Source organism: Sceloporus undulatus, chromosome 1, assembly GCF_019175285.1.
Source record: "Sceloporus undulatus isolate JIND9_A2432 ecotype Alabama chromosome 1, SceUnd_v1.1, whole genome shotgun sequence".
Classification (NCBI taxonomy): Eukaryota; Metazoa; Chordata; class Lepidosauria; order Squamata; family Phrynosomatidae; genus Sceloporus; species Sceloporus undulatus.
The window spans coordinates 17,564,200-17,574,847 of record NC_056522.1 but is presented as its reverse complement, the minus strand read 5'-3'; the positions used below and the strand labels follow the sequence as shown (position 1 = coordinate 17,574,847).

At 39.4% G+C, this 10,648-nt stretch overlaps 1 long non-coding RNA gene across 1 annotated transcript; it reads right to left on the bottom strand.

Moving 5' to 3' along the window:
* Positions 1-433: 433 nt before the first annotated feature.
* Positions 434-10,318, bottom strand: LOC121922288. Its single transcript, XR_006102133.1, has 4 exons — positions 10,165-10,318; positions 4,129-4,160; positions 2,921-3,068; positions 434-852 (listed from the first exon to the last, which is right to left on the bottom strand). It is a non-coding gene; the product is annotated as an uncharacterized LOC121922288 (long non-coding RNA).
* Between the last annotated feature and the right edge of the window lie 330 nt (positions 10,319-10,648).

Sequence of the window (10,648 nt, the reverse complement as noted above, 5' to 3'; positions counted from 1 at the left end):
TAGATGGCTGGCTGGGGAGCAACCCAATAGCATTTATCAATAGCATTTATATTTCTATACTGCTTATCAATGAACTCAGAACTGTCTAAGCAGATTACAATCTGTAAATCAATTGCCCCCAACAAACTGAGTACTCATTTTAGCGACCTACCGAAAGGATGGACGGCCTGGGAGCCCTGGGATCATGCTCACAACCTTGTGGCTGCAGTTCTGGCATTTAACCGCTTCACCACCAAGGCACTCAGCTTTTGTTTTCTCCCTGGGGCTCAGGTTTTGTCAAAAAGAGAAAGCCAGTGAGAAGGTATGGGAGAGACCACCTGCCCCTGCTGCTCCTGCACTCGGTTGTTCATGAAGGAGCATGAGGATGGCACAGAGATGGCCAAATAGAAGACAAAACTAGTTTCTCATTTCTATTCTGATTATTCAATAGAGATTCTGATACTCAAATAGGACTCCAGTGCCATGCTTCCTGGAAGCCCAAATATACTAGTTCACCCCAACTTCACATTGAGTCACTCTGAATGAAAGGACTGCATAGGGTGAGTTCAGTATTGAGAAGACATGACTCATTCTGATTCTCCAGTTGAGGCTTACTATAAATCATTCAATGTACATCTCTTGCTTTCTCAATACTAGCTAAGATCCTCTTTAACACAGGTGGAGTGCAAAACTTCACAGGCATACTTATATAATCAGAGGTGATAATAATCATGAGGGAATGAGTAAATTTTACTAACACCATCTCAGCTTTTCTGGAAGTTATATTACTATCCATTTCCCAGTCGTCATTGTAGTCAGGGAGTAAGGATGGAGCATGGCTGTGGAGGTGAAGCTTGTCCATGCACCATTGCCCTGTGGGAAAATAAGGAAATAATTTGTAGGATATGTGTATACATGCCTTCAAGTCATCTATCAACTTATTGCAGCTCCATGAATACCACTTTACAAAATGTCCAGCCAGTAAACCATACGCATACCAGAGTTATGCTGCTGCAGTGATCCAAAAAGTGGCTCACTGAGTGGCAACAAACCCATCTGACTTTACATCGTGATTGTATCTTATTTTTGAGAGGCACTATGTCTTTGAAATTGTCTATCAGTACTATAGAGTGTTATGTCTTCTCAGCAGGTCCTACATGCTCACATAGTATAAATCTACAGTCACCTAGTGAAATGGTGGTTCTACTACTAGGTATAAGCTTTGGAGACCCTCCTTTTGGAATCCCTGCAAGTTGGTTTTGAAGCTGTACTGTAAATTTTATTTTGCACTTTTATAAGTTTATTTGATTTAATATGAAACTTCTAAATTGAAACAATCTCTATAAAATGTGATGTAATATATATGCACATATAATGGATTTTGAACATTATAATGTATCTCTTGTTATAATTTTGGTTATCTATGCATTGTCCCTTTTTCCATCTTTCTTTCTTTTTAATTGCCTCCAAAGAAGGACATATTCCAAGCCACAATGTGTTGGGCTATATTTAGGAATAAAACCAACTCTTTTTCAACATCCTGAGACTTGGTCTCTTTTCTACACCTCATCTGTCTACCTTGCTTTGTGTATTACATCATCTTTCTGTAAATGACCTAGTTTCTGCATCCAAACTGGTAGAATAAAGACAACCAACCAAGGAAGTTATTGCATGGACAAAAAAAACCAACTGACCACAATGGGATGCAGCCGGATTGCAGGATGCAAGCGGGAATTATTACACATAATTTGCCACCTATTCTGCCAGGTGAGTGCAGCCTGGCTGCATCCCAGGTCCCAGGCACACTTCGGGGACTGCTTTTCAAAGCTGGGAGCTTTCTGACTTTGAAAAGCAGCCTCTGAGGCAAACCTGGGACCAGGGATGCAGCCAAGCTGCACTTGCCTAGCAGAATCAGTGGTGAATTATGTGAGATAATTCCTGCCTCCATCCTGCAATCCAGCAGCATCTCATTGGGTGCAGTCATGTTTTCTGTCCATGTGATAAGCCCCCAGGAGTGTATAACTATTTTTGCAACAGTCATACTTATTCAGCTATAAACTGAATGCAGACAAAACATTAAAACAGCATGTATAAATAAACTTCCACTATCTTGGTTGTAAAGAAAATAATTTTAGTAAGGTCATGGAAGACTAGAAGAAAATAAACTGTTTGTATCCTAGATTAATCAGGACGGGAACTATCTGGAAATATAACAATAGCTGGAAGAGATGAATCAGAGCACTGGAATACACTGCCTCAAAGTGTGGTGGAGGCTCCCTCTTTGGAGGTTTTCAAACAGTGAGTGGATGGCCATCTGTAGGCTTTCTTTATGTGTTTCTGCATGGTGGAGGGTTGGACTGGATGCTCCTATGGTCTTTTCCAACTCTATTAATCTATTTTCCTCAGTGTCTGGTAGTGCTTTCTTGTATTTCACTAATTATTGATGTGGAGGTTACATGGATCGAACATAGAATGCTTTGCATGCAAAACATGTGCTCTAGGTTCTACTTCTGCTGAGCTACTAAAATGGATATAAACCCAAATGTGATATTTCTTCATGTGATTAAGAAGACATATGAAGGTAGGAGAGTTCTAGCCAGGAGCCACCATGAAATAGTGGACTTTTTAATTATTGCTGTATTCAGAGAAAGTGTAGACATTTTTATGAGAACATTTCTTGGGGGGGAGGGAAGGTATCTTACTGAAAAATACCATTATTGCTGACTTGCAATAAAATATACATTGTAATCTGTACTTTTATGCTTGCTGTTTGTGTGCATAACTTCAGAAAGGGGGAAAATACTAACTTTGCACTGAGGCAGGAACTCTACACAAAGGATAATTTGAGAAAATTACAGAAATAACAACGTGGAAAAAATGGTACGTATTGTCTCATACTGATGGTGAGATCAGGTTGGAGAATCCTTGGGATGTGTCTCACCATTTGATGATGACAATTCTTGTGTGTAGTCTAAGCAAACATTTCTTCATATCAATACTTGCAGCCATCAAAATTATTTTGTAACGATACTATTTGGAACTCCAGAAAGTAGGATGTCTTCTGTAGCTTTTGCTGATAAATGGCAATCCTAAGAATGTGAGCAAATTGAAATGGAAAACTTGCTAGTGCACATTTACAGGCAAAAATAATCATTGACACACACACACACACACACCACAGACACAATTCTTTACCCCCTACAAGTAGGCAAAGTGATGTTTCACATCTTATTGAGCATGCAGCAGAGAAATACCATTGTCAAAAACATCTTTATAGACTGTGCATATGAAAAATGTTGAGACCAATATTCAGCCCATTCATATGGAAATCCACATTTCATCATCATCTCAAGCAAACAAGACCACTTAATATTATCTGTAAAGTGGATTGAGTGTGGTTATGAAGCTAGCAGTAACTTCAAGAAGTATTTGAACTGAATGCAATTTGATTTGATTCCTTTTATTGAAACAAAGAGGAACAGCAATACCAAAGGAAGCTGTTTTATTAAGAAAGCATTACTTAAAGTTGGGTGATAAAAGACTGCAATGAATGCTGACACTTAATTATGGTAATCAGTGCTTAATGTTGGTTATCTGTGGATGAATGACTATGTGTTTTAAAATATTATTTTAAACAATGCACTGCTTCCATTGCATGAACATGTGCTGGGATCTAAAGCTCAATGGCCAGTATCTACACTGTTGCATAAGCATATGTTTCATCAGAAGGCTATATGTGTTAAGAGAAATAAATGGCAATCAGGTCATGAAGACATAGTATTGTAAATCTTGAAGTCTCTAACCAAAATTTACATTTATAGAGATTTGAATTTACATTATTTTAAGCATTGCTTTAATAGTTTTTCAGTCTGTTTTAAAAATATTTTTATTCATGTTTCAATGTTTAAGAGGTTTAGCCATTACCCATTAAACAATACTTATTTTAATTTTAACTCTCTTTAAATCTAATTTAAGACTATTTAGAACTTACCAAGATTTAAATTACTACATGCTCATTAACTGATTGTCATTTGCTTCTCTTAACGCAAGCAGCCACCTAGTGAAACAAACTAAAATAATGCCAATAGATATTTACATAATTTTAAAGTAGATGATGAAGACACTAAAATAGTTAAAGATTTGCCTTACCTTTGCTCCACCATAAATCAGATCAGTGGTTGCTGTCAAGAAATCAAAAGAAGAATAGAGGTTGGAAGGACTGCTATGAAAGAACTAGACAAGATCCTTGAGTGTAAAGATATATCCTTAAAATGTTAAAAACAGTGTACTGGGTTTACTGGTTTTGGGGGAAAGATCCTCCAAGCACTAAATCTCTGCAGTATTTTGCAAGCTGAGGGTTTTAAAAACAGACTATTAACCAGAGTGAATCAAAGTGAGAATGAAGTAGAAGGACATGGTGATCTTACAGCAAAAACAATTACTTATTTATTTTAAAGGCATAAAAAGACATCAGTAGAAACCAAAAGAACAGTCTACATTCAATGGAAGCTTTTTCTCAGAATGAAAATAGAGGAGAATGAAATGAGAGCTAACCATTCATGGAGGCGTTCCAAACCGCTGCTTTGCGGCAGTCTGCTGGCACTGCTCTTTGCTCCACGAGGGAGTCGCAGCATACAAACCACGCGACTCCCTCACAGAGCAAAAAGGAAGCTCCAAAATGGAGCTTCTTCCTGCGGCGCCATTATGATGTCGCGAGACGCCCCTTTTTTAAAAATGGGACGTCCAAAATGGCGGTCTATAACCCGCCTAAGAGGTGTTAAATAGGTGGAAAATACCATTATTGCTGGCTTGCAATAAAATATATATTGTAACCATTCTAAGGTTAGAGAGGTGTAGCTAAATTTGAGGGACTACAGACTAATACATGCACATGGATTTTTGATGTGAGGAGGAGGCTAGGATGGCTGAAGAACAGAGCAAGGAAGCAAATTTCAGAGAGAGACTCTTTGTGTGTGTCTCTCTGTATCATGCAGTTTATGAATGTGGACAATATGTTAATTTTACAGAGGAAAAGTGTCTAAGTAAACTGAAATCAATACTTTCATTTGTATTTAGGTAGAACACAAACTTGTTAATAGCTGCTTCCTGATTGTCAACCCTGCATGTCATGAATTTCAACTCTTCCTTATTGCTGTTTTGAAAACCTAGAAACACTAGACCAAAGACTTGTCCAACTCAGCATTCTGTTCATACAATAGCCAACTAGATGCCTCTAATAGCCAATTAGATGTCAACTAGCTGTCAACAGAGAAGCCAATTAGATGTCCTGCCTGCAAGCAGGTCATAAGAACAGCAGCACTCACTTCAATAACAACAACAACAACAACAACCACAAGAGAGATTCAGCACTTTGGGGATAGAAAACAGCTGATTCCACTGTCTGTTGTTCTGGGTGCAATTCCAAAGGGACTGACAACATTTTTGAATGAAAATGCCATTTATAGGACAAGAGCAGCACAAATAGAAAAAGTGACACTGCTTGGAACATGCCATATTATCCAAAGATACCTCACTGGTTCCTAGATTCATAGATATAAGCCAAATCTCTAACAGCCCAAAATTGCAGTTGGTAGCACCTGGTAGATTGTGAAACCTAGGAGCTCATCACACTAGGCTTCTGTCCGACTAAATAGTGCTGTTTTCAAAAGCATAAAGCAATTGGGACTGTTGTCTCCCCATCACACCTTCAGAATCTTACCAGAATTGCAACCTTTATTTGTGCTAAAAAATGTATCTCACACACAAACATTTGCCAATGCCCACCAAGTACTATGTGCTATATTTAAATATTTGAAGGAGTGTCATATTGAGGATGGAGCAAGTTTGCTTTTTGCTGCTCCAGAGACTAGGACATGGAATAATGGATTCAGGTTGCAGGAAAAGAGATTCCACCAAAACATTAGGAAGAACTGCCTCTTGTTAAGAATATTCAATAGTGTAATATGTTGCGCCTCAAGTGTGTTGGAGTCTCCTTCTTTGGAGGTTTGTAAAGAGCCTGGATGGCCATCTATCAGAGGTGCTTTGATTGTGTTTACCTGCATGGCAGGGGATTGGATTGGATGGCCCTTGGGGTCTCCTCCAACTCTATGATTCAACGGTGCTCTCCAGACCACCTCAAAGGGGCAGGCTGGAAGTTCCCAGTTTTCTTCTGGAGTGACACTGCAGCACTCAAACCATGTGGCGTCCCTCAAGACCAAAATGAATCCAGAAAAACCTGGGTCTTCTTGGTGCATGGGGACACCTTCATCAGTGCACCATTGTGCACTGTGACATGTTCATGATGTAAGTGCAGCGCCCAGAGGTACAGACGCAGTACCATGCTTGTGTCATGCATGTCTCCCCCATATGGACAATGCCACGTAAAGATGGTGCTGTCCATAAGTTCCAAGGTTCTGGAGCATGCAGATGCTACATACTCTGGAACCCTAGAATTGGCCCCAAGGCCACCACAAACCGGCAGTCTGTACCGGGCCTATGACTCTATATCACCCCTTTCCCTAATTTGGCACACACACACACATTTATGCACAAACACATGAAATATAAATCAAGAGTTTAAAAAGGCCTTTCCCCTCTTACATTTCCAGGTGCGTGTGGGTGTGTGGCTTCCTCCAGATTGGACTAGATCAGACTTCTCAGCAGCAGACATCTCAGCAATAGAGCAGTGGCCTGAAACTGGATTTCATGTTTGTTTACATGTTTCTTCCTTTATTATTTTCATTGTCGTCCACCCTAGGCCCCTTCACTCACACACAAGGTGGTAGGGAGAGCCCCAGCAGCTGTGGATGGCAGAAAGGAGAAAGGTTGCTTCTGCTATTATGTGCCTGGTGGACTGACAGAAGTTGCGTGCAGCCAAGGGATATGCCATCATGGAAAGAGGAGTGCAGGGAAGGTAAAAGAAACTGACATGTGGAGGTAGGAAGAGGGAGACCTCCTAAGCGGAGAGGCTGACGTGTGTGCACATGCACCACCAACAAAGTGTGCCAACAACAAAAGGCGGAGAAGCTTACATGTGTACACACATGCAGCTATAATCTGAAATCAACCCATAAGACATGAGAGATCTCTCAGGAAAAGACAACTAGAGAGCATTGGCTGTGGGGATATGAGGAGAGAGAAGAGAAAGGAATGTGGGGAGGTTGAAAGTAAAGGGGGAAGTATTCAACCTCCCCACTTTCACCACCACCCCGCTTCTCAACACTGCCACTGTCCCCCTCCTTTATATATTTATATGAAGGAGTGTGGGTCTCCCCTTCTCCCGCACCCTCCTTTCCCCACTCCAGACCTCTCTTAGCCACCTAACACAACTCCGCTGGTGCTGGAGCAAAAGGTTTTAACATTAGATTCAGAATGGAGGGAAGTGAAAGAATATATGTAATATAGTGGTAAATAAAGCATATGAAATGAATTTATATTTATATTAGTGGTTTTTAGCATTTGTTTTGTAATGTCCTACAATTTTCTTGAAGGTCCTACACTTTTCAGTGTCTTGTCCTTCTTTGTGGTTATGATATCTGGTCGTCTTGGCATCCTCAATCCCTATGTATGTTCCATATAATAGGTTTCTCTGCCTGGGTGAAACAGCAAATTGAAATGTCCACACTTTTCCTCCTTCCCTGTCTACATTTCCCAGCCACCCCAACATTGCCATTTTGTTTTAGGTGTATCTGTTTTATGAATTGTCAGCTAGTTTGAATCCCAGGGGAAAATGGAAACTGTGACAACAACAATAAAAATAGCAGCAACCACAACAGTAGGAGGCTTATCACAACAGGCCAGTAAAGCATAGTAGCACCGGGATAGTAATGTCTGTAGCTGGCACCTCCCACATGATGTTGTCACTCTTCACTTGGCCTGAATTGGGATTTTTGGAGTTCCTGACATCAAGGCACTCCACACCAGTGAGGTGGACAATTCTGCCCATCTTTCATATCATAGAAGCAATATAATTTACCACCACTTAGTAAATTTCTTTCTTTAAAAGTGAAAAGAAAACTATTCCAAAAGCTGAAATCTCACTGCCCTTCCTAATCATTTTGCTTTTGAACAAAATAGCAGTAAAGCTGTTGTTTACTGATAACATTTTTTTATTTTGGTAAAAAAAATTGTTGACAAGTGCACATTTGTTGAAGCCATCCGTGTTTTGTGGCAAAGAAGTAATCTGGATTGCATTTGTTAACATGCGATAATCATTTATGCTTTATAAATGTTTATTAATAATTAGTAAACATAATGCTGCATTTAGGGCTTGTTCACAATAGAATTTGTCCAACTGTTGTGAAAGATGAGTACTGCTGAGTTCAGCATCTATGAGCACATCAGGAGGTGAAAGGATTTCTAACTAGCATTTCTTAAGACTATTCACTCAAACTAGATTCTCTCAGATCATCAGTGTAAGGTCTTAAAAGGCATACAACTGTAGAGCTGGAAGATAACATAAGGGTCATCCAGTCCAACCCCCTGCCAGGCAAGAATACACAATCAAAATACTCCTAACAGATGGCCATCCAGCCTCTGCTTAAAAACCTCCAAAGATGGGGACTCCAATACTCTTTGAGGCAGCACATTTCACTGTTGAACAGCTCTTACATCAGTAGGTCTTTCATAGCTGCCCTTCATATTCCCAGCTTTCTTTTGATTTCTTGACTGCAAAAACCCTGTGATAAGACAATCCAAAATGAAACAAGAAATAATAATAATAATAATAATAATAATAATAATAATTTATTTATAGCCTGCCCAATCATGAAGAATCAGGGCAGATTACAACAGTAAAGAAATTACATAACAATTAACAATAGCAATAATAATAACATAACAAATCACAATAGCAATAAATAGCAAAAAAAGAAAAAAAAAGAAAAAAAATACATGGCAAATAAAAACAATACAAAGAACCATGAAAAATATATGACAATTAACATAGCAAACCAAAAATACAAAATGAATCCTCTTTTCGCCCCCCCCCCCATCCCAATCCTAAAAATAAAAGAGTATTCAACAATGCACAATCTAACTAACATTACAATCTAAATCCAGGAGAAAAAAGAAAGGGAGAGGACTAGGAGCTGGTGCTGAGATAATGCTCTCCATGCTAAACACCCCTAAATGATCATTAAGCCCAGGTGGAAAAGGTGATAGAAGCTGCCTCTCGGCCCGACCTTCATGACGGGTAGTAAAAAGGGAAAGGGCAGTGGCTTAAGACCTGCCATCGCTCCGCCCTCCATAGTCCAAGGGCCAAGGCAAGGCTGGTGCCTAGGTGGAGAATGGCACAGAAACTGCACCGGCTCTTGGTCTTCTGGGGGAGGGGTCAAGTTACTGTCCAGCTAATCGACTAACCAAGAAAGTCATAGCCCTTAATTTGCAAGACTTGATGACTGGGGCTCTCATTCATAGGACCACTATAAATCAAAGTCAACTTGATGGTTAATAACAACAACTGAAAAGGTACTGCCTGTTCTAATTCAAGCATTGGTGATGGCTAGGTTTAGAGTCTTTTTCATTCTTAAGTGGACACTTCAGTCACAAATATATCAGTCACAGATCAGTCCTCCTTCCTCCTTTAAAGAAAATAAGCAAAGAGAATCTTGCCTTTAGCATGTATTATATTACAAATGAGTACATAATCCTATTTTAATTAGTGGTTTTTAAAAGGATGGCCTGCCACTCAGCTTGTAAAACCTGTATATGGTTTAGAACAGAGGTGGGTAGACTTCAGGTTTCAAGGCTGACTTGAAGAAGATTGCCATATTTTGTTCTTTAAAACTTTCCTAGAACACCAAGTCTGTGACAAAACATGCACATGCTTACAATTGAATCATCATGGAATCAGGAATCTGGTGCAATTAGAATACGAAAATGGAATAAAGCTTACAGTCCACACAAAAACCCAGTCTTGGTTACCTAAAGCCCCCCCCCCCCTACCTTCAGAATAATCTATGGGCAGAGTTTGGAAAAGTCATTTTGGGGGATTAAAAATACTCAGAATCAGTCAGTCAATCAATCACTTTATTTTTTCACACAACCTTTACCCTAGGAGTAGTATTCAACATGGCTTACGGGTAAAAAGAAATACAAATAAAACTACATGTAGGTAAAAACATTCTTAAAAATCATGATGGAGTGTTATACTTAAGTGTTAAAACAGTTTAACACATTACTCACCATTGACTTCCCAGCAGCTGTGCTGGCTGACGAATCCTGGGAGCTGATGTTCAAAACAAAACTGTTCCATCAAAAGTAATTGTTTGAAGAGGAGAATGAAGTCACTTTGTTTCTGCAACTGTCAATGAAAGCTGGTAGCTGTTATCTTAGTGGAATAATGTGAATCAATTCAGGCTTTAATCCTGAACACTGAAGAAGTTCTTCGAGATGCAGAACCTATTTTGAAACTAGGATTCAACACTTCAGATAATTATTTTGCAGTTTACACTAAGACTGGACTGGATTCACAGCTCCCCTGACATGGAACTCAAAGTTGGCACTAGCTAGTTACCTGGCTAGTTAAACAAATTCCTTGTAGACCTACAAGAGGTCAGTCAGCAAATCCAGATCTATCTTTTCTCAGTTCTGGTAAAAAGATATAGGCAATCCTAAAAAAAATGGCTGACAATGTCTTTATGTCTCTATCATTCTTAAATCTTTTTCC